We start from the raw sequence: 20,508 nt of genomic DNA, 5'->3' as shown, positions 1-20,508 counted from the left end.
GCTTTAAACAATGACAGCACAATGCTGGCCAAACATCATCATTTCTAGGTAAGATATGTCTCAGATGAGTTATGCTTAGCCCTAAAGGAACAGCCAGGATCCTTGTAATGAAGCTGTGGATGGTATGTCCCTTATGGCATATTAATACTAAGCTGTGTTAAGATACGTGTGAACTCCGCTCTAGGTCAGTCTCCCATTACGGATTCTAATGAGCAAAAAAAAAAAATCTGGTTGGCCGCACGTCCAGTTAAATCACCTTTATTTTAGCAAGTAAAAAAAAAAAACATGTCCAAAAACACAGATGGAGGGCAACAACATCACCAGCGAACGCGTTTCATGCTCCCTTAGTCATAGCTCACATACAAATGTCCACTACAGATATATATATATATATATATATATATATATATATATATATATATATATATATATATATATAGCCAACAATTACGTGATTGGAACAATCTGTGTGAAACAATTGGTTTGCAGCTGCAAATAATTGGCAGATGACGGACCCTGTTTAGGGATACAAATGCAGAAACTAAAATATTCAACAGATATAAAACATCATAAGAATCATATAAAGAACAGACTGATTACAAAATAAAAATGGAACCCAATTTTTAGAAAGAATTAGGAAAAATTTGAAAAAATGTATATCAGGGTCACCAGTAGCTGTAGAGGACATTTGTATGTGAGCTATGACTAAGCACTAAGGGAGCATTAAACGCATTAGCTGGAGATGCTGTTCCCCTCTGTTTGTGTTTTTGAACATGCTTTTATGGACTTGCTGAAATAAAGGTGATTTTACTGGATGTGAGGCCGACCAGAATTCTTTTTTGCTTATAAACTGTGTTAAGGCTGGTTACCTTTTTTGGGGTTATTTCAGGTGCCCCCATCTCCATGCCCATTGCATCAAAAGGCTGGAATGATTTTAACCCATATATGCCTGAAAAATATTTATTGCTTTTATTGTTTATATCTTGAAGTTCAATCTCTGCCCTGGAGGAAGAATTACTTGAAACACATTGAAAAAGGCCAAAATCCTGTCTTCTTTTTTATCTGTTAAATACCACATTTACAATAAAGTGCATATATAATCTGCAATAATTTGTGTCCTCTCATGGATATTCCAATACTGAGATTTTGAAATATCGTATCTATAAGAAGGAATATCTTTCCCTTCTGATCAGTGATTGTTTTCTTTTAAACAATTTTACTCTTTGTAGAACTAAAAGTCAATGTTTTTTTCATATATTTGTGTATTTTTGTTTTGGTGCTTTTAAAGTCAGATTTTCCTATTTGTACTCCATATTATATATTGGGATGTTGGCACCTGATTTGGACTCAGGTCACACCTTATATTCTGTGTAGAGTGTTATGCTAAAGTAATGAACTGTAAGTTAGTTAGTTGTCATTACCTTTGAACAGCACCCCAATGCACCACTACAACACACCACAATGGACCTGCCTTAAAGTTCTTCTTTTGAAAAAAAATTATTTATGCATAAATTTTGCTGGTGCAATGCTAGGCTCCTGCAGACTCTCAGGATAGCTATCTACCCATACCTGTGATATAGTCAGACAGATACCTGAGAGCAGGAAGATCAGCACCCCCACAGTTTATTGAGAACTACAAGCCGCCAGCCGCAATGGTGCAATACTTGTACTCTATTCACAGGAAACTGAATGAATGACATAGCCCCCACAGTCGTTCTGTTTTTAAATTGTGACAGTGGGTTCTCCGCGCCTGCCGTCACAGGGATAGGGAGTCAGGGGGAGAGGGGTGCATGCTAAACATGTTACATGTTACACCTGAAATATACATCAACATGTAACATGTTCAGAAAGGTGGACTTATCGTTTAAAGTGGTTCTAAAGGCAGAAGGGTTTTTTCTACCTTAATGCATTCTCTGCACAAGAGCAGAGTCTCTCTGGGCTCTCTGCCTTCTCAATCTAGGCAGGCAGTGACAGCAAAGAAGGTCTGGCTGTGTGGAGGTGCTCATTCATCCATTCTGGTGGGTTTTTGTTCCATCTACATGCGCTTTTAGACCTCTTAGCGCAGTTGTCTGCAAACTGTGGCCTGGGGGCCGGATGTGGCTCTTTGTTTGCTTTTGAAAAAGAATCCCCTAGGGTGTGGGATTTTTAAGGCAATAACCAATCCTTGAGTAATTGTCGTAAAACATATAGGTAATTTTATTAATGTAGTGCAAAATATGAAAAAATGTAAATCAAAAGAAGAAAAAACATTAAAATGCATGTGGCTAAGAATTACATCACTTTGAACATGGAGTGGCTGAGAATTCCAAATGATGAACTGACGCGTTTCAGACTTTGGCCTCTTTTTTTTTTTGGCCTTATATCTCGGACACTAGTGCCAATCCATGAGATGTATGTAGCCACAATTTTAAAAGCAAGACAAAAATTGTTATGCATCCAAAAGGACTGCTATAATCTTGACAAGGCCAGATAATATGGCTCAATCAAAAGAAAAAAAGTGAAATGAGTTGCCACAACTAAATGAAGAGAGAGCTGTAAAGGTGACAAGCCGTCATTTCATGGCAGAGATCACCGCCCTCCACCAATGGTTCCCACGAGGATCCCTGTGATCGGTCCCAAGTGGGGCATCACATGACATGTGCAGGTATATCACAATCTTAATGGTATATAATACTTGAAGCATAGCTGAGGTAACTGATTAATGATCCCCTGGATATATGATGGAATGAGTTCCTATGGCGGTGTTTGCTTTTATCCGGCCCTTGGGGCCGTATTTTATTCCCTGACACCACTGAAGGGGCACAACTCCTTCCAATGACACCAGCAATGGCGCAAATTTCCTGATACTGATTTCAACTTGTAAGCAACAAGCGTCAGAAATAGGCTTAATCCTTAAGTGGTTAAAGTCTATATGCAAAGATATGTGAAGGCAAGTTATTCGTAGGAGTACTGAATGAGCTGAGACCTCCCAAGCGCTAACATGAATAAAAATGATTAGTTCAATACTCACAAGTACTAGAGAACTCATTGCATTCTGTTGTATTAAATGTGGACCATAATGCTAATCAGGGCTTTTTTTCTCAGAAAAGAGGTGTAGGAACTTAACCACTTAAGCCCCGGAGGATTTGGCTGCTAAACGACCAGGGGGTATTTTGCGATTCGGCACTGCGTGACTTTAACGGACAATTGCGCGGTCGTGCGACGCTGTACCTAAACGAATTTGGCGTCCTTTTTTTCCCACAAACAGAGCTTTCTTTTGGTGGTATTTGATCACCTGTGCGATTTTTTGATCATGCGCTATAAACAAAAAAAGAGCGTCAATTTTGCAAAAATAGCAATATTTTTCACATTTTTTTATATGAAATTCCCCCCAAAAAAATGTAAAAATCAAAAATTTTTAACATTTTCGGCCAATTTGTTTTATGCTACCTATGTTTGATAAAAAAAATCGCAAAAAGCGTATTTTGATTGGTTTGCGCAAAAGTTTTTCGCGTTTACTAACAAAGGGAAAGATTTTTGTCATTTTTGTTGTTTTTTTTTTTTAACGAGTAATGGCGGCGATCTGCGATTTTTTTTTGCGGTACTGCGACATTGGGGCGGACAGATCGGACCCTTGACTGACATTTTTGACACTTTTGGGGTTACCAGTGACATTTCTACAGTAATCAGTGCTATATATATGCACTGTTACTGTAAAAATACACTGGTAGTGAAGGGGTTAACTTTATTTGGGAGGGAGGGGCTGTGTGTGTCCCTAGGGGCGTGCTTTCTACTGTGATTGGCTGTGGCTTGAGCTGTAAGGACACTGATCAACGGATCTACATAGTAGATCCGTGTGATCAGTGTCTTTACACCGAGGAGAATGACAGGCAGCTTGTTTACACAAGCTGCCTGACTTTCTCCCTCTCCCCCGCCGATCGAGTCCACCGGTCACACGCGCGGGGGGGTCCGTGACCACGCGGGAGCGGGAGCGCGCCTCCGGGGGCGCGCGCTCGCTCCCTAGACCCTCACAAGCAAGCGACGTAGACCTACGTCAGTTTGCCTGTGAGGGGCTGACAGCCGACGTAGATAGTCGTGCGGCGGTCGGCAAGTGGTTAACCATGACCCCAACCCCCCCCCCACACACACACCCTGCATACCACATCCAATAGTGGGTGTGGTCAAATTTCACTAACAGTGACAGGATCTTAAAGGGGTCCTAAATACCAGGAGTGCATTGGGTACCAAGCGCAGAGTTTGGGGGTGGTTTACACACGGAGTGCAGAGTTCAGCCATCTTCTACAGCTGCTTACACCTGTATCCCCCATCCACATCTCACTTTCTGATTTGCGCAAAAGTTATTGCGTCTTCAAACTAGGGGAAAGATTTATGTCATTTTTATTTTTTATTTTTTCTTTATTAGTAATGGCAGCGATCTTTTTAGCGGGACTGCGACATTGAGGCAGACAGATCGGATCCTCTAAGCGGGGAGCGATCGCGGATGCCCAGCGGCAATCGTGGCCACCAGCCCCGTGGATCGGCATCCCCGCTGCCTAGTGGTGGGGCGCGCGCCTCCAGCGGCGTACGCTCGCCCCCATGAGCACTTCAGTGAACCGCCGTACAGGTATGGCGGTTCGCACAGCCTGAGCTATCCTGCCTCAGTATATCTGCGGCGGGTGGTCAGCAAGTGGTTAAAGGACCTATTTTTTTTTTATTTTAAAAAAATTAAATTTTTTTTTTTTTTATTGCTTTTTAGTGCAGATGTGAGATCTGAGGTCTTTTCGACCCCATATCTCACATCAAAGAGGACCTGTCCCGCTTATTTCTATTACAAGGGATGTTTACATTCCTTATATAAGAAATAAAAGTGATCAAAACATTTTTTTAAAGGGGCAGTGTAAAAATAAAAAAAAAATAAAAAAATTTAAAGCACGCTGTCTCTCCAAGCTCACGTGCAGAAACAAATGCATACGCAAGTCGCGCCCACATATGTAAACGGTGTTCAAACCACACATGTCAAATATTGCCGCGATCATTAGAGCGATATCAATAATTCTAGCACTAGACCTTTTTTGTAACTCTAAACTGGTAATCTGTAGAAATTTGTAAAGCATCGCCTATGGAGATTTGTAAGTACCAATGTTTTTCGCCATTCCACGAGCATGCTCAAATTTGAATCATGGTATGTTAGGTTTAAATTACTCGGTGTAACATTATCTTTCACATTATAGAAAAAAATTGGGCTAACTTTACTGTTTTTTTTTTTTTAATTTAAAAAAGTGTAGCTTTTCCAAATTAATTGAGTTTGTAAGACCACTGCGTAAATACGATGTGACATAAAGTATTGCAACGATGTCCATTTTATTCTCTAGGGTCTCTGCTAAAAATATATATACAGCTGCAAGAAAAAGTATGAGAACCCTTTGGAATGATATGGATTTCTGCACAAATTGGTCATAAAATGTGATCTGATCATCATCATCTAAGTCACAACAATAGACAATCACAGTCTGCTGAAACGAATAACACACAAAGAATGAAATGTTGCCATGTTTTTATTGAACACACCATATAAACATTCACAGTACAGGTGGAAAAAGTATGTGAACCCTTGGATTTAATAACTGGTTGAACCTCCTTTGGCAGCAATAACTTCAACCAAACATTTCCTGTAGTTGCAGATCAGACGTGCACAATGGTCAGGAGTAATTCTTGACCATTCCTCTTTACAGAACTGTTTCAGTTCAGCAATATTCTTGGGATGTCTGGTGTGAATAGCTTTCTTGAGGTCATGCCACAGCATCTCAATCGGGTTGAGGTCAGGACTCTGACTGGGCCACTTCAGAAGGCGTATTTTCTTCTGTTTTAGCCATTCTGTTGTTGATTTACTTCTATGCTTTGGGTAATTGTCCAGTTGCAACACCCATCTTCTGTTGAGCTTCAGCTGGTAGACAGATGGCCTTAAGTTCTCCTGCAAAATGTCTTGATAAACTTGGGAATTCATTTTTCCTTCGATGATAGCAATCCATCTAGGCCCTGATGCAGCAAAGCAGCCCCAAACCATGATGCCCCCACCACCATACTTCACAGTTGGGATGAGGTTCTGATGTTGGTGTGCTGTGCCTCTTTTTCGCCACACATAGTGTTGTGTGTTTCTTCCAAACAACTGAACTTTGGTTTCATCTGTCCACAGAATATTTTGCCAGTACTGCTGTGGAACATCCAGGTGCTCTTGTGCAAAATGTAAACGTGCAGCAATGTTTTGTTTGGACAGCAGTGGCTTCCTCTGTGGTATCCTCCCATGAAATCCATTCTTGTTTCGTGTTTTACGTCTTGTAGATTCGCTAACAGGGATGTTAGCATTTGCCAGTGACTTTTGTAAGTCTTTAGCTGACACTCTAGGATTCTTCTTCACCTCATTGAGCAGTCTGCGCTGTGCTCTTGCAGTTATCTTTACAGGACGGCCAGTCCTAGGGAGAGTAGCAGCAGTGCTGAACTTTCTCCATTTATAGACAATTTGTCTTACCGTGGACTGATGAACAGCAAGGCTTTTGGAGATACTTTTATAACCCTTTCCAGCTTCATGCAAGTCAACAATTCTTAATCGTAGGTCTTCTGAGAGCTCTTTTGTGCGAGGCATCATTCACATCAGGCAATGCTTCTTGTGAAAAGCAAACCCAGAACTGATGTGTGTTTTTTATAGGGCAGGGCAGCTGTAACCAACACCTCCAATCTCATTTCATTGATTGGACTCCAGTTGGTTGACATCTCACTCCAATCAGCTCTTGGAGATGTCATTAGTCAAGGGGTTCACATACTTTTTCCACCTGCACTGTGAATGTTTACATGGTGTGTTCAATACAAACATGGCAACATTCATACTTTGTGTGTTATTTGTTTAAGCAGACTGTGATTGTCTATTGTTGTGACTTAGATGATGATCAGATCACATTTTTTGACCAATTTGTGCAGAAATCCATATCATTCCAAAGGGTTCACATACTTTTTCTTGCATCTGTGTATATATATATATATATATATACTGTGTGTATGTATGTATATATATATAGATATATATATATACACACAATGTTTGGGAGTTCTATGTAATTTTCTAGCAAAAAATACTGATTTTAACTTGTAAACAACAAGTGTCAGAAATCGGCTTGGTTGCATGGTTACCCACTTACTACCCGCCCGCCGTCAAATGACGGCGGAGTGGTGTAGCTATTATCCGGAGACGCCGTAATATGACGGCGCACCAGAACAGCCTCTCTCGCGCACCCCCAGGGGTGAGCGGAGCGGCGATCGTGATCGCGCCATGTTGCTAGGACACACTGTCAGTGTGTGAGGCGAGGAGAGCCGATCAGCGGCTCCTCCTCATAGGGGACACAGAGAAATGTAATCAGGGCACTGATCACCAGTGCCTTGATTACACAAGAGGGAAATAAAATGCCATAACTGCTCACCATCAGTGCCCACAGTGCCCGCCATCAGTGCCCCCCATCAGTGCCCACAATCAGTGCCCATAGTGCTGCCAGTCAGTGCCCATCAGTGCCTGCTCATCTAGGCACTGATGGGCACTGACTGGCAGCACTATGGGCACTGAGTGTGGGCACTGATGGTGCTGCCCATCAATGCTTATCAGTGCCACCTGTCAGTGTCCATCAGTGCCACCCATCAGTGTCCATCAGTGCCACCTCTCAGTGCCCATCAGTGCCGCCCGTCAGTGCCGCCTCTCAGTGCCCAGCAGTGCCACCTCTCAGTGCCCAGCAGTACCACCTCTCAGTGCCCAGCAGTGCCACCTCTCAGTGCCCAGCAGTGCCATATATCAGTGCTCATCAGTGACCCCTATCAGTGCCACCTATCAGCGCTCATCAGTGTGGCATATTAGTACCTCCTCATCAGTGCCACCTCATCAGTGCCCATAAGTGCCACCTCATCAGTGCCCATCAGTGCAGCCTATCATTGCCCATCAGTGCCGCCTCATCAGCGCACATCAGTGAAGGAGAAAAATGTATTTATTTTCAAAATTTACTCACAGAAAATAAGAAAAACTTTTTTTTTTTCAAAATTTTCTGTCATTTTTCTTTTTTTTTTTTGTAAGAAATAAAAAACTCAGAGGTGATTAAATACCACCAAAAGAAAGCTCTATTTGTGTGAAAAAAATGATAAAAATTTCATATGCGTACAGTGTAGCATGACTGCGCAATTGTCATTCAAAGTGTGAGAGCGCTGAAAGCTGAAAATTGGCCTGGGCAGGAAGGGGGTGAAAGTGCACTGTAGGCAAGTGGTTAATTTTCTTTCTGGCAGGATCCTATATAAGGTTTGGGTGGAGCTTAGGCAGAGGTTAGTAGGATGATGGGAATGGAGCTGCCTGGTCATGGAGATGTCCTGGGAGACTAAGCAATTTCTTCAGGAGATGGGCACCTCTACAGACAGTCCCCAGGTTACAAACAAGATAAGTTCTGTAGGTTTGTTTTTAAGTTGAGTTTGTATGTAAGTTTTAAGCATAACTCCAGCCCAAACAATATTTTAAATTTTTTTTTGGATAGCATAGGGAACTGTTAACACCCCTATCACATTTTTTTGCTGTCTGTGGCCCTGTTCAGAAGATTTCACTTCACTTTCTGTCCCTGTGACAATTGGATTTAGAAAATTTTGGGTTGTCATGGAAACAAGGCTTGGTGATAAAGCTTCTTTGAAGACACCTTTTTCCTTTTTTTTATGATAACTCTTACAGGAGTGAATTTCCCTTCCCTGGGGTAGATTCCCTCTCACTTCCTGATGTCTCCCTCTGTTTGTAGGTAACGCCACCCCCGTAGGGGCCGCTGGAAGAGAATTGTTTCCAAAAGTTGCCCCGACCTTGCAAGCCTCCTGACTCCTCTGACACCCTGGGTTCTGACATTATTCAAATAAAGTTCATGAATGCACAAGACACCAAAGAAATATCAGAAACTGCACATGGATACTTTACTGGATATTATTGCGTCAACAATGCAAAGAAATGTAGAATATGTTTTTTTTTTCCCCCCAAAGTGCAACTTTTAGCATAAACAAACTACAGAGATATACAAATAAATTACAGTAATGATGAACCTGGTGATATAAAGCAACAGATCTAAAGCAGACCTATGTCCCTAGGTACCAGAGGGGTAAGAAAAGACTTTTATCAATCAGCTTTCTCTAAGCACTGATGCGGCGGGCATAAAGAAATAACCTTTAAGGTGAACAGATGTTGTGGGCTGATTCCTTTGTGCAGGTGGGAGAGAAGAGTCCTTGAAGTGAAAGTATACAGAATCTTCAGCTAGCTATGGAGGGGCCTAAAGATGTTGCTGTGCAATGGAAACCCCGCAATGGAGAATAGCATAAGCAAAGTGTTTCCCAGTATTTAATGTGTAAAGGGTAGGGTAAAGGTGTCTGCAGGCAGTGTCTTTGTGTGTAATACACCAATCACTGAGCATACCGAGGCTCGGGGAGATAGGATATCCCGTAACAGACTCTTGAAGAATCTGAAACCAGTTGAGGATAAGTCACAATAGGAGTTTGGCGCTCTACAATTTCAAATGCCTCTAGATAACCTAGACTGAGTATATGGGGCATAAAAGGAATCTGTTGTCAATGCAGATAAGGGTACACCTGAAGTTAGGCAGTCATCCTCAAAGAGTGCTCAAGCTCTGTAACACATGTTAAAAGAAGTAAGGGGGGGGAGGCGCCATTAAGTTCAGTATTAAAATATTTCAGTTTATTCCAAAAGATTAAAGACACTTACAAGAGTGTAACATCAAAAGGGCTCATCTTTGGGCATGTGATCCAGATGTCCACTGGGGTCCTGAGGACTTTCTCACCCCAAATGTCACTGGAGATGGGCAGCTGGTTGTCCTGTGCTGTGCTTCCACGTTAACCAGCATGAAACGTGGAGGCGGAAGTGACGTCACTGATGCGGAGGAGTCCAGGACACTGAAGACACAGACCAATTCCGTGGAGACAGGCTACGCGCTCGGAGCTGATGGCTCCTTCTAAAGGCCTACTGCTCCCTAGAGGAGAGCTGCTTAAATGCAAGCTGGACGGGCTGCATCACTGTTGCTGCTGCCGTGGGACTACAACGACCAGCACAGTACAATTAAAATATCTCATAGCAGTACAGAAAATAGAAAATCAGTGGCACTGAATAAAATAAATACAATAGGCTTGGATGATGGAATATGGTGTGCATAGGGTATGATAAAATCACATATATCATTTAGAAAACCTGTATCATTGTGAAAAAAAACAATCTAAGAAATGGTACATAAAATCATTTAAAAAGAAAGGAAAGGAGGAAACTGGTATCAAAGAGATACTATAACTGTGGTTACTTACTATATAGATGAAACCAATCACCACCAACAACCAGAAGAGGAACATATGATGTCCAAAAATATATGAAAACAACCGTAAGGATCCACTGTAGAGAAAATAAATAAAGATATATGATTCTTAATAGAGACTAAAAAATGTATACGATTACATCAAACAACTGGATAACGATGCAATATTATAGGAAAGAGGGGGGGGGGGAGAGGAGGAACCAAGGGGAGGAAGAAAGAGAGCAATGTACGTGGGGTATAGGGAACTACAGCAAGGAGTGCACCTCGATTTCTTCATTGAGTCCTCCTGGCGAGAGAGTATTTAAAGAATAGATCCAAAATTTCTCCTGTTGACATAGACATTTAAAACGTTCTGCATCAGGAAGGCTACCGGTAATGGATTCAATGACCCAGACCTGTAGACCTTCTGTGGATTTTTGATATTTTTCTAAAAAATGTCTCGGCACACTGTGTTTGTCTTTCCTTTTTTCTATAAACCGTCTGTTCCCCAAACAGCTTGCGTAAGATATGGATGGTTCTGCCTACGTAAAACAGGGGCATGTCAGGCAGTACACCACGTACTCACTGGAGCAGTTGTGGAAATCTTTGATGGTATACAGCACGTTCTACCATTGACCGTGAAGGTTTTCTGACCATGCTGGACAAAATGGCAAGTGGAACACGTTTTTTTGTGGCATTGAAACAGGCCAACTAGTGGGATCAACAGAATGAGGTGAGGAGTGGGGGCAGCTCTTTTTAATTTTACTGGGGGCTACCTTGCTTTTAACGTTTCTCGCTCTGTGATAAGATACCTTGGGTTTGGTGGTAAGGGAATTACCTAGAAAAGGATCTTTCAGAAGGACCAACCAATGCTTGGGTAAAATACTCTCCATATGTTTGTACCTATTGTGAAACTGAGTGGTGAATCTTATCGGCTTAGAGTCACCGGATGATTTGGGCCTGGGGGAGGGTTTCATGGCTTGATGCTTGAAAGCTTCCTGTACAAGGATAGGAGGATACCCTTTTTCCAAGAACTTGGCTGTGAAGAGTTCTCGCTGACTGACTCATGGGAATGAGAATATGGGGGGAATATGGTAATTAAAAAATTATAAAAAAATGATAAAAACGGGTACGTCAGGCAGTGGGCTTGTACAAGGATAATAAAGTAGAGACATAATAATATGACAGTAACTATTATACATTGGTAAAATGTAGCCCATTGCCTAAAGGGGGTAATAAATAGGGGGAAAAAAGTAAAAAAGGGGAAAACATGGGACTTTAAATGAAGTGTGTGAACAAGCGGTTGGTAATAAAAAAAAATAGAATCACTGGTAGAAAAAAAAACACAGGTTTAATAATACATGTAAATTTGTATAACATTGCATTAATTGCATAGTACGTACATATAATGCTCAAAACCATAATACAGTACAGGGCATGATAATAAAGGCACATAATAAGATAGTAAACAATGTACCTAAAATCAAAAGTAACTATGTAAGCAGCTGTAAAGTCCATATAAATGGTATAGTAGATGCATCGATAATATGCTCGACGCGTTTCGTGGGCAACTCCACTTTATCAAGAGCAAGTGCATCATGGGTATATAGCAGTGTTTCTCAACTCCGGTCCTCAGGGCACACTAACAGGCCAGGTTTGCAAGAAAACTGAATACATCACAGGTGATCTCATTTGCTGCTCAGTGATTGCAGTATTCTAGTCTGCATCTCCCCAAGGTAATACTTAAAATCTGGCCTGTTAGTGTGCCCCGAGGACCGGAGTTGAGAAACAGTGGTATATAGAATGGTAGGTCAGTACAAAATATAAAATATAAAAACATCCTGAGGCAGAGGTCCAGAAGGCAGAAACATCCCCGCCGGGAGCTGAGGGAGCCCCCCCAGCATCCAACATAGGGCACATCAAGTGGACATTCCAGAAAGGAGAGAAATATAGCCAAGATGGTAAATAGGGGGGCGATATAAAGTAGTCATCACCAAAGATATCTGTGTGAGTGAATAAAAATTGTATATGAATAATCAATAATAATGGCATAAAAATAGATTGTCTAAGAAGAAATAAAAAGTGATAAAAGGTCAAGGGTTTAAGAAAATATGTACCAACAAAGTGATGGTAGTGAATGAAGTCAAGGAAGTAGGTGGTAAAGAGAAAACATACCAGGGAGTAAGAAAAGTCTAAGGTGAACAGGGGAGCCAGCAAATAGGGCTACCGAAAAAGTGCCACAAGCCACAAACCAAAAGGTGAAGGTGAAATAAGAAGGGATGGTGAAAGAAAGAAGCATGTCAACGTATGTACCTGAGTTGGTCATGGTGAAACTCCCAGCGTCACGTCCACGCTCGACATGGGAAGGCGATCGCCGTCTCTCGGATGAGGATACATCCAGGACACCGGCGAACAAACCTCCCCATAAAAGGGCGCGAGAATGGAATCACGTGCCACGCGCAGTGGCGCCAAAATGATGTCACGTGTGCCGCAGTGGTGGCGTGACGCCGATGCGCGTGAGGAACCGCCCAGGTCACCCGCATCCAACCAGGGATGAGGGGGAGGAGGGAGGCCCCCAGGGCGCATCGCAGCTCCCGGCATAAAGGACAGCCCACTGATTAAACCATCTGTCAGAGAAGACCATGTCACTGTACACTATATATATGTAAACAGGCAATGAAGCCAAAAAAAGGGGTAAAATGCAGGCAAAAATCGCCTAGCATTCAAGCCAAACCACAGTCACACACTTCCATCCCTAATCATTGAGAAAAAAAAAATTGAACAAAAGTTCAGAAGGTGGGACTTTAAATGAGGCTCGGCCCAATGGGGCTAGATGCCTCCATCCTTATTCATGAGAATATGGGGGGAATTTGGTAATTAAAAAATGATAAAAAAATGATAAAAACAGGTACGTCAGGCAGTAGGCTTGTACAAGGATAATAAAGTAGAGACATAATAATATGACAGTAACTATTATACATTGGTAAAATGTAGCCCATTGCCTAAAGGGGGTAATAAATAGGGGGAAAAAAAGTAAAAAAGGGGGGAACATGGGACTTTAAATGAAGTGTGTGAATAAGCGGTTGGTAATAAAAAAAAATAGAATCCCTGGTAGAAAAAAACACAGGTTTAATAATACATGTAAATTTGTATAACATTGCATTAATTGCATAGTACGTACATATAATGCTCAAAACCATAATACAGTACAGGGCATGATAATAAAGGCACATAATAAGATAGTAAACAATGTACCTAAAATAAAAAAAGTAACTATGTAAGCAGCTGTAAAGTCCATATAAATGGTATAGTAGATGCATCGATAATATGCTCGACGCGTTTCGTGGGCAACTCCACTTTATCAAGAGCAAGTGCATCATGGGTATATAGAATGGTAGGTCAGTACAAAATATAAAATATAAAAACATCCTGAGGCAGAGGTCCAGAAGGCAGAAACATCCCCGCCGGGAGCTGAGGGAGCCCCCCCAGCATCCAACATAGGGCACATCAAGTGGACATTCCAGAAAGGAGAGAAATATAGCCAAGATGGTAAATAGGGGGGCGATATAAAGTAGTCATCACCAGAGATATCTGTGTGAGTGAATAAAAATTGTATATGAATAATCAATAATAATGGCATAAAAATAGATTGTCTAAGAAGAAATAAAAAGTGATAAAAGGTCAAGGGTTTAAGAAAATATGTACCAACAAAGTGATGGTAGTGAATGAAGTCAAGGAAGTAGGTGGTAAAGAGAAAACATACCAGGGAGTAAGAAAAGTCTAAGGTGAACAGGGGAGCCAGCAAATAGGGCTACCGAAAAAGTGCCACAAGCCACAAACCAAAAGGTGGAGGTGAAATAAGAAGGAATGGTGAAAGAAAGAAGCATGTCAACGTATGTACCTGAGTTGGTCATGGGGAAACTCCCAGCGTCACGTCCACGCTCGACATGGGAAGGCGATCGCCGTCTCTCAGATGAGGATACATCCAGGACAGCGGCGAACAAACCTCCCCATAAAAGGGCGCGAGAATGGAATCACGTGCCGCACGCAGTGGCGCCAAAATGACGTCACGCGTGCCGCAGTGGTGGCGTGACGCCGATGCGCCGTGAGGAACCGCCCAGGTCACCCGCATCCAACCTGGGATGAGGGGGAGGAGGGAGGCCCTCAGAGCGCATCGCAGCTGCTGGCATAAAGGACAGCCCACTGATTAAACCATCTGTCAGAGAAGACCATGCAGTCGGTTTGGTGAAATTAGTGGCGTGAATCTCTGAACCGTTGCGGAAAAGTTCCAGGTCCAAGAAGGCTAGTCTGTCGGGATCTATGATATGGGTGAAGGAAAGTCCTAACGTGTTCTGATTGCAATGCTGGACAAAGGATACCATGTCCTCCCTTGTGCCATCCCATATAATTATAATGTCATTGATGTATCGACCATAATATAGTATATGTGCAGCAAAGGGGTTGTTATGGATAATGTGTTGGAGCTCCCAGTACCCCATGGTCAAATTAGCATAGCTGGGGGCAAAATTGGCCCCCATAGCCGTGCCTTGGCATTTTAGCTAATAGACTCCATCAAACTCAAAATAATTGTGTTGGAGGCAAAAACATGTGGCCTCGAGGGTTAAAATGAGCTTGCCTGGGATTGATCAGTGGATTGGCTGAAATAAAATGCTCTAAAGCCATCAGGCCCACGTCAAGGGGAATGGAGATATACAGGGATGCCATGTCTGGGGAAACCCACAAATAAGTGGGCTCCCATGTTTAAAATGTGAGCATCTCTTTGAGGTATGTGCTGTCCCTGATGTAAGATGATAAAGCCTGGGCCAGTGGCTGGAGAAAGCGATCAACATATTTGGAAAAGCCACACTCTCCATGGAGGCCACAATGGGACAGCCTGGTGGATTGCATAGGTCCTTTGCATATTTTGGGTAAATGATAATTCTGCCTTGGAAATTATGCCATCTGTGAAAGCTCTGTGAGCTAGAACAGAAGCTTCTTGAGTGTATGTGGGTAATGGATCCTGAGTGAGCTTGGTGTAAGTATTATTGTCCGAGAGTAATCTTAAAGCTTCCTGAATGTAGTCGGAGTTGTCCTGAACCACAATACTACCCCCCTTGTCTGCAGCTTTGATAATAATGTTGGCATTTTGGGCTAATTGGTCAAGGGCCTGTTGTTCTAGCTTGATGTAGCACCCTCCTAGGTAGGTGCTAGTGAGAGAGTATAGTTTTGAGCTCTGTCTGCTTATCAGAGGGTCTGCAGGTAAATCTATATTGTTCTCTGCCTACCAGAGAGCAGGATCTATTAGTGAGGTCTGCTCATTGTGCTCAGTATGCGATTCATTCAGTCTAGAGAGTGTTTCATGCTGGTCCAATAGGGAGGCATGTTGGACAGTGGGAGAAAACCTGACGAATGGGTGCAAAGGATTTTGATACAGTCCTGATGATTGGCAGAGGGCAGGTTGCCTCTGTGCATGCTGAGATACTGTAAAAAAGCCAGGAGCACATGTGCTCTGGGTCTTTCGTTGGAGAACGGAGTCCCGGAGGGAGGTGGCGGCTGCCTCCTCTTCTGTAGAGGTGCCATGCAGTCACAGGAGGTCATCCTGAGGACCAGAGGAGCAGTTGAGAGGAGCTGAACTCAGAGGTCCAGGGAAGCTGACTGAGACACTGGAGACCCTGTTGCTGCAGTATCGTAAGTACAGGAACTCGTGTCAAGGGGCCTGACCTGAGGGGGCCCACTCCTGCTCAAAGGATAGTCAGTGGACGGGTGTTAGCAGAGAGAGGATGCTACGGAGAGTATCCTGAGGATAAGATAAGACATTGTTCACCAAGTCCTCTTGAGAGAAAGCAAGAGACTTAACCCCATTTATCTAAAGTGGCAGGATGAATTCCATACCTTCAAGTGAAGTAGTAAAGATAGAAGTCCTCAGATATTGTGAATAGTTAAATTGGAGTATCCCATTTTTCCCTTCTCCTATCCCCATTACCAAATAAACAACAAAAATACACAATACCCCTGGACTATTTATTGAAGTGAAGAGCCAAGAGGAATGTAAGAATTGTATTTGCTTATAGCCATGTGTTGGTAACCAGGGGAGCCTGCAGAGTTAATATTTAGCAGTCCCTACGGGGCAGTGCTACATTGTTAAGATTAAGGGTAGAACATATACCATCAAAGAGTTCCACAACTGCTCCAGTGAGTATGTGGTGTACTGCCTGACATGCCCCTGTGGCCTGTTTTACGTAGGCAGAACCATCCGTACCTTACACAAGCATTTTGGGGAACACAGACAGTTTATTGAAAAAGGGAAAGACAAACATAGTGTGCTGAGACATTTTTTAGAAAAACATCAAAAATCCACAGAAGGTCTAAAGGTCTGGGTCATTGAAGCCATTGCACTTCTTGCTGTAGTTCCCTATACCCCACGTACATTTCTCACTTTCTCTCTTTTTTCCTCCCCTTGGTTCCAACCCCCCCCCCCCCCCTTCTTTCCTATAATATTGCATCAAAGTCTAAGTTGTTTAATATCACCGTATATTTTTTAGTCTCTATTAAGAATCCTATATCTTTATTTATTTTCTCTACAGTGGACCCTTACGGTCGTTTACATGTATTTTTGGACATTGTATGCTCCTCTTCTGGTTGGGGGGTGGTGGTTGATTTTATCTGTAGCACCCTCCTAGGTAGGTGCTAGTGAGATAATATAGTTTTTGGCTCTGTCTGCCTATCAGAGGAGCAGCAGGCAAATCTATATTTCTTTCTGCCTACCAGAGAGCAGGATCTATGAGTTTGGTCTGCTGATGGTGCTCAGTGTGTGATTCATCTGGTCTAGGGAGTGTTTCACACTGGTCCAATAGGGAGGCATATTGGACAGTGGAGGAAATCTGACCAATGGTTACACAGGATTTGATACAGCCCCAGAGATTGGCACAGCCTGGCTGTCTCAGTGCATTGTGGGGTGTGGTATAAAAGCCAGGAGCACAAGTGCTGCAGGGTTTTTGGCTGGTGAGCAGAGTCCCGGAGGGAGGGTGGCGGCTGCCTCCTCCTCTGTAGCAGTGGCACGTGGTCATAGGCGATCGGCCCAGGGACCAGAAGGAAGGAGCTGAACCCAGAGGTCCATGAAAGCTAACTGAAGGGGTAGACACTAGAGACCCTCGAAAAACAGTATCATGAGTACAGATGATCATGTCCAGGGGCCTGACCTGAGGGGGGGGGACCTCCGGTATAGGATAGTCAGAGGACAGGTGTCAGTGTGTATCTTAAAGATTATTCACCCTAACGAGTCATCTACATAGAGACTTAATCCTAGATTCATCTAGTGGCAAGGTGAATCTGCAGCCTGGCTGCATCTACAGACAGGAGTCCTCATCTACTGTGAATAGTTCAAGTTGGAGTATCCCACTCTTCCTCTCTCCCATTCTTAATTTAAATAAAACTGCAAAAACAACTACATCCCCTAGACTGTTCATTGACTGAGCCAAAGAGTAAAGAGTTAACTTGTGCATGCTGCAATTGCTATCGGTAACCCAAGGTGATGCCAAGGTGAACAATCCAGCAGTTCTCATGGGGGCAGTGCTACATATGCGGGCGTTGTCCGGGATTCGCCACTGGGTTACCGCAATGGTTGCTAATGGCAACGGCCGGAAAATCGTGCAAAGTAACGCTATGTTTCCTCAAGAAATGTACTGGAGTGTCAGCGAATAAAGTAATGTCTGCTCTACAGGGACTAGGGAGAGTGGGATGATAAGTCAAGTTTGCAATGATGGTTGCCAATGGCAACAGATGGACTTTTGTCAGAGCCTGTCTCTAAAAGTAAAATGCAGGAGAGTTGATGAAGAGGAGATGCACTGTATTGTACAAAAAGTCTGTATCTGCTTTACAGTAATCGGTGCAAGTGTGGATGAAGAAAGTAGTGACCTGGGACACAGGGAATCAGTGTTTCGGGGGTCATGTCTGTACATGCACTATGAAGAAAAGCGTTGACTGCGCAATTCATGACAGCGGGAGAATTTTCCTAAATAGTGTGTAGAGTAATGTCTGTGAATATACTGCGAAGAAAAGTGTTGATCGTGCAATTTATGACATGTCTGTACATGTGCTGTGGAGAAAAATGTCGGCCGTGCAATGCCTTACAGCGGGACAATTTTCATAAACAGTGTGGGAGGACAGTTGGCTTGGCAGGATAGAAGTGAAACTGAGGCCCAAGTACAGACAGAGATGGAGGATGTGTGTGGATTGGGGAGCACAGTCTGCCAGGCAGTGATCTTCGTGCTGGCTAAGCGTAGGAGCAGCAGTAAAGAGGTTACTGTAGCGCACAGGAAAGCGCGCGGTGAAGAGATCTGCCTAACAGGAGGAGCCACAGTCAGCTAGTCTTGAGTTGTGGGTGGGGTTGGCGCCCACAGACTGGCAATCCGAACTGAGGAAGTGGGCTGAGACATCACTTCCGGGTGTAGCTGAGGAGCAGACACGTGTGTGGAGGAGTAAGATGGCGGATGCCGGAGTGAACCGGAGCGCAAGGGCTATCCCACGTGTTGGCAGAGAACCTGTGAAGCTGATGGAATCACCGGAGTCGGTCCTGTGGGATACCGGAGTTCGGTTGGTGCCCAATGGAAGACTGGCACTGCGCAGTGGGAAGGACAAGGAGCATCTCGGGCTGGTATGTAGCCAGTACCTGAATGTGTCTATGCGGCTGCAGAACTGAGTCAGTGTGGACACTGCGGTGATATGCTCATACAGGCGGTGCGGAGTGAGTGTCGGCCCAGGAAGCTGTATGTGGGTTGGGAGACCGGAGTTACTCAGGAGTTGCTGGTGCCCATGAAGATTCCTGTAGGCAGAGGAAGGGGAGTGCTGAGGGCGCTGCTGGAGCCGGGGCCAGTAGTGCAGATCTACACTGCCATATGTAAGACCAAGGAGACTCACACCTCCGAGGTGAAGTGCATCCAGGTGGTACAGGCCGAGTCCCGGCCAGGAAAAGGGCCAGTCACAGCTGTATGAGCAGAGTCCACAGCTTCTATCAAGGCAGAGGGGAATCAATGGGCTCCAGAAAGAGAGGCTTCCAGTGTGTCCAGTGAAGGGGAGGCCGGAGCCATTAACACAGGGTCCCCCAGCTTTCAGCATAGGTTTGGATCCTTGGAGGAGGGGATAGATGTCTGGAAGTCTGAGGAAGAGACAGAGTGGGACTTGGGAGCTACAGCTCTACAAGTCCCAGTTTGCCTGATGAGACAAGGGATTCGGTGGTACGCATGCAGTGTGCCAGAAATTTGGGGTTCGGTGAGGCCTATGCTACACGGGTTCCAGATCTGTCCCCACCTCGTACCTACACCTGTGTTCGGGATCAAAATGAGGCCTATGCAAAACTCATCAAGAGACAAGAGACCCTGTACTCCCCACCTGGGAGAGAAAACAGACAAACCCTCCTCAGGTTCTCAAGATACCAGCGTCAGATTCAGAGGAAGGTGGCCCTGGAGTATGAATATGACTACCCCTATGCTCCCTGGGAGATCATGTTGGAGGTCGAGGCCAGAAGATGTAATGTTCTGGTACCTTTGGGTACCCTAATTACTCTTTTCATTCTCTTTTGGTAAGGTGCGCATACACCTTTAAGACTGATGCTGTCATCACTGAGCGCCGGACTGGATGGCTATTTAGATCGCCGGCTCTCACTCACATGTGTTCGTTCAAACTGCTTTGTGCCTTGATGCTAACCTGTCTTGAAGCTCTCATGCTTGCAAGCATACCTCGCTGTCGGAACCACGCTGCGCTGATCCCTGTATCCCGCTACCGGATCATCCGCTCTTGCTGAACCTCTCCTCTGCTACATTGCTACTAGTGATAAGTACCCCACAGGGGAAACCTCTATAACCTTTATACTAAAGCTTACACTATCTAGCTCTGCATACTAAGGACTATTACTACATCTGCATTATCTAAGATTGCTAGCTCTTGAGCCTACTACCACCTGTTCTTGCACTGGGTTGATCTCTCTTGTATGTCCACCTGCTACTCTGTCATCCACTACCATACATGATTGCTAAACCTATCTGCATTCCATCTGCTACTATCTTACTTTCAAGAACATTTCCTTTCAAGTGTCTGTCATCTACCATCTCTACCCAACCTGTCTCTTCAGCCTATCATCACTGTGTTACTATATACATAAGTCACTCTAGGAAACATCTTATTG

Source organism: Pelophylax lessonae, assembly GCF_965119305.1.
Source record: "Pelophylax lessonae genome assembly, chromosome: 2".
Lineage (NCBI taxonomy): Eukaryota > Metazoa > Chordata > Amphibia > Anura > Ranidae > Pelophylax > Pelophylax lessonae.
Note: the sequence above shows the minus strand (reverse complement) of the source record.